Below are 5,209 nucleotides of genomic sequence, written 5' to 3'. Positions count from 1 at the left end.
AAACGGCTGGTCAGATGGGCATGAAACTTGGCAGGGTTATGGTGGGGACCCCTAAGATGGTTTGTAATGGGTGGGGTCTCATCCCAACCTACCCCCCTCCTTTGTAGGGGTGAGGGTGAGAAGGGATTCCCTGAAACGGAGCTGTTTCTGGCCATGAAACGATGGCTGGTTATTCCCGTAGACTTATTTACTTTACGATTTTTCATACATAATTTCTGTAAAACTTCCCCGGAGAAAGTCGCAAATATTTCAGCTCGGACACAATAGAAGATGAAAATTATCATCAATATCCACAAGATTTTTTGAAAGCTTAAATCCATCAGGACTGCCAGTGCACAAAATAACGTTGAAGAAGTACTGCCCTGGTATGTTGCCTCGGAATTTCGATCCTGCCAATGGACATAATAAAAAGGAAACTGACAAGTTCCTACTTTCTACTCTTTTTTGGAAGACACAGGATCATAAGAGCATTTATCAGTAGCCCATAACTACACTGACATACAAGTTGCGTCTTTGCAGTACATAATGAAAAGAAAGATACTTTATTATTCGTATCACCGTGCAAAGTAATTGACAAAGAAACGAACCAGTCAAGATCCCTGTTCCGCTAAATGAAAGTCACCGACAAGAGAGAGAGAGAGAGAGAGAGAGAGCCATTTAATGATATTAATGCATTACAATTTTATAATTTTATCTTGCTATCGAAAAATGAGAGAGAGAAAGAGAGAGGAGGTAATTTTGTGGTTTGAGAGCTAAGTAATCCGATAATCCCATCACCGTCTTCGTTACTTGACTTACATTGAGAGAGAGAAGAGAGAGAGAGAGAGAGAGAGAGGAGATAGAGAGAGAGAGAGACCTCATTAAAAAGAGGGTAGAGGAGGAGAGAGAGGGAGAGAGAGAGGAGAGAGGAGAGAATCATTAAAAGGAGGGTAAACAATAATGAATACGAAATTCTTTACGTTCATTGATCGTCCCTTACTTACTTAGATGAGAGAAAGAGAGAGAGAGAGAGGAGAGAGAGAGAGAGAAAGAATATCATTAAGAGGGAAACAACAATGAATAAGAATTTCTCTGTGTTCAGTGATCGTCCCTGAATTACATTACGAGAGAGAGAGAGAGAGAGAGAGAGAGAGAGAGAGAGAGAGAGAGAGAAGAGAGAGACTATTCGTGTAATCGCCCTTATTTTAATATTGCTGAACAAATAGTACATATAAATTTTTCACTTCTGCACCCGTACTTTATCACCCATCGTAGATGGGTAAGTTTGCTAGCATATATAAACTATTTTATCAGTTCATTCACAGATTCCTGGGCCTGGGCTTGCGCCAGGTTAGTCCGTATCTATATTATATATATATATATCATATATATATATATATATATATATATACTAATATATATATCTATGTATATATATATATATATATAATATATAGATATATATATCATATATACATATATATATATATATATATATATATATATATATATATATATATATATATATATATATAGTATATATATATATATATATATATATATATAGACCTATATAATATACGTACATATATATATCTATATATATATATATATATATCTATATATATATAGATATATATATATATTATATAGATATATATCATATTTATATTATATATATATTATATATATAAGTATATTACCTGACCAACCTGGCGCAACCCAGGGAAATCTGTGATTAATAACCGATAAACTCTCTCTCTCTCTCTCTCTCTCTCTCTCTCTCTCTCTCTCTCTCTCTCTCTCTCTCGATTCCTGTTAAGATAATTGCTTCAGTGTATATATATATATATATATATATATATATATATATATATATATATATATATATATATATTTGTGTGTATATATATATATATATATATATATATATATATATATATATATATATATATATATATATGTGTGTGTGTGTGTGTGTGTGTGTGTTTTGTGCGTGTGTGTGTGTGTATGTATATGTACTTTTCCAATCCTTTATGATGCAAAACTGCTGGGGGTGCCTCCTCTTCAGAAATAATTTCCCCTCCTGCCTAAATGCTATGCTCCTCATCCATCGCAGATGAAAATTACCTCCAAAAATGTATCCATCCCCATTTCCCCACCCTATAGGGATCTGCTTCATTACATCGAAGAACCATTTACTCTTAATCATCGTCCCTTCGCCCCTCAACTGATTACCAAATACAAAATCTCATTTTCTTTTACCTGAACTCTCCAATCAACGCAACAAAACAAGCAATTTTGATTTCTTTGATTTCATTCAAGAAAATTATCCTGTCGAGTCTTCTCTCTCAAGTGAACATATAAAGAAGAATGAGCGGACTGGATTTTCGATAAAAAGCAATGAAAATAAATATATATTGAATTGAAATGGGAATTCGTGTAACTACCATCAAAATGTTATCGTGAACGGAATGAGCTGACCCAAAGTAATATCTGCTCAGAGTATAAAATTCAAAGCGTGCAGGAATGTATTAAATGGTAAAAGAGGAACTCAATCTTGCAAGAACCAAGCATAAATGAGGAAGTCAGAGAATTACTACTGAGGGGACGGTTTTATCGTCGGAAGAAAAAGTCTAGGAACAAAAAATTGTAATGTAACATCATGTACTTTAAGAAAGCATTCTTCATGAAATCTAGTGCTCTCTCTCTCTCTCTCTCTCTCTCTCTCTCTCTCTCTCTCTCTCTCTCTCTCTCTCTCACACACCGCTTCATGGTGTTATATTTTTAAGTATGAAAGCAAAATGTGACTTTCCACTTCACGCATTTGCAACAGGAATGAAATGACCATTTATGGGTAAGACTTGAAAATGTACTTCGTTATGCTAGAATAATTCAACCTAAAATAAAATAGAAACCAGAACTTTAGAAATATACAGATTACCAGAATCAATTAGTGCTAAAGTAGGCACAATTCCTAATTAAAAATATTTCAAGAAGTCTACAGTAACATGTGACGTTCATACCTAAGTGTTTTGATAGAGATCATTATTTTATAAACACTCTCATACACAAAAGAGAGTTTAGCAATGCGTACCAGAGATCGACAAGGGTAGCGTAAACGCTAGACAACTGGAAAACCAAATATCTCCAGTTCAATAATCGATTTCCGGAAAAACATAAACCTCGGAAAAAGGTTAATGAGCAAAAGGGTACAAGAATGAAAGATGATGATGAATAAGAGGGTTTAGGAGAAAAAGGAATTGCGTGAAGATGGGGGAACTTAATCATGAGACTGATGAATTCTGAGGCATAAGGAAATAGCTGCTTCTGAAAGAGTGGGAGTTGATGCGATTTTGAGAATGAGCGAAGAATTAAATTTCTTTCATGTCACGTGCATCTTGGAAAAACGAACAACGTAAAAGAATCACGTATAAACAGCTGACTATCAGGTGCTGTATGAGAGTTGCAATCTGTTCTTCTTTGCGAATGGAAGGCATAAACTGTCACGGAAAAGGTTTCTATAGTGAAAATCCTAATTTTTGTATGGTAAGTTACAAAAGCATAAATGCTAAAGAAGATTCATAACGTCCTAACTAAATTGTTAAAAACTATTATTCACATCGGGTATATATATATATATATATATATATATATATATATATATATATATATATATATATATATATATATATATAGTATATAGTATTATTTGTAAACGCTCACACTTAAAAACAAAGGGTCCCGAACACCTGAACGGTGTTGCTCCGAGAGTTTAAAAAAATAAATAATTAATTTAAAAATAAAAGTGTGCATTTTTGTAATGACATACAGAAAATTTAATAATGTTCGTGGAATGACAGGAGGGAATTACAGAGTAACATCAATGAACATCCAGTTTTTTATTGCGTTAAATTTGGCAAGAACTTCTGAAGCAAAGGAAATCGGTTTCAAGTAACCCTTCTCTCTCTCTCTCTCTCTCTCTCTCTCTCTCTCTCTCTCCTATCTCTCTCTCTCTCTGTCTCTCACTTTTAATTTCTGTCGAAGCACAAATTATTTCGCGCTGTGCAAAGACTCACTTCCAGTTTGCCTTGCAACAATTTTCAAATGGCGAAAATTTTTATTAACATTTTTTTGGTCAGGCGGAATGGATTTCCGTGGTAATATAATAATAATAATAATATAATAATAATAATAATAATAATAATAATAATAATAATAACAATATAATAATAATAATAATATTCTTTATTTCAGCAAATGCTTTGGGTGGTTATTCACCGTTCGCAGTTTATTCTGAGGAAAAAAATTTCCAAAATATGTATTCAAAATATACTGCACATTCCCAGCCATCGCGTTAGATGAAATAGGAAATATAAGAAATTCCACAGATAAGAAGGTTTCCTCTCGAACCTGTTTATTACAATGTGCATATCACATTTGTTACACAAAAGATTACTATCTACTGTCCATTCTCACTCTCTCTTTCTCTTTCTCTCTATCTCTCTAGTTATGTATGCTTCTCTTCTACCCTTCCATCATTCTGCACTTTTCTCAATCTGTATTTGTCTTTCTTTTTATTGTTCTCGCTTTTACTTTCACCTGCCTCTAACAGCATTCTTTTCTCCGTCAGAAATCTTTTCTTTTTCTCGTCCGCTGACTGAACACTAGATTCCATTTCCTTGAATAATGAAGCTATTCAAATTCCACAACTACAATCCAACGCAGTCACTGTTATTAACTTTAGACTATCATCATTCACGCTCCAGATAAATAGATCACTACATCGAATATTAGATTACAATACTCAGTCTACAAAATGCCATGAGTATGAACTGATAGAGAGTAAAATAGTCTCTATGTAATTATACCTCACTTACCAATTTGTAAAGGGAGGAATTCTCGGTCAATTACCACCTGCAATTTCTGCTAACCTACCTGTAAAGACAATTGAGATCTATTAATTCCCTCTGATTATGTCCTAGGAAAGTTTCAGCACTTGATAAGTTTACTCGTGAAGTTAAAGCAACTAAAGTTTAGTCGTAGTCTATATGGAAATGTGATTTCTTAGCACGATGATGAGAAGAAATCTTGTTGGAAATTCTTATCTCTCGATGTGTGTTAAAACCATTGTGAAATCATAACGAAAATACGGAAAATCATTCACTTCACAAAACTATTCGTCTTACAGGGATGTAAACTCCACGTTACAGAACATGAGACTACAAAA

This window comes from Macrobrachium nipponense, chromosome 37 (genome assembly GCF_015104395.2).
Source record: "Macrobrachium nipponense isolate FS-2020 chromosome 37, ASM1510439v2, whole genome shotgun sequence".
NCBI classification, from domain to species: domain Eukaryota; kingdom Metazoa; phylum Arthropoda; class Malacostraca; order Decapoda; family Palaemonidae; genus Macrobrachium; species Macrobrachium nipponense.
This window is presented reverse-complemented; position numbering follows the sequence as displayed.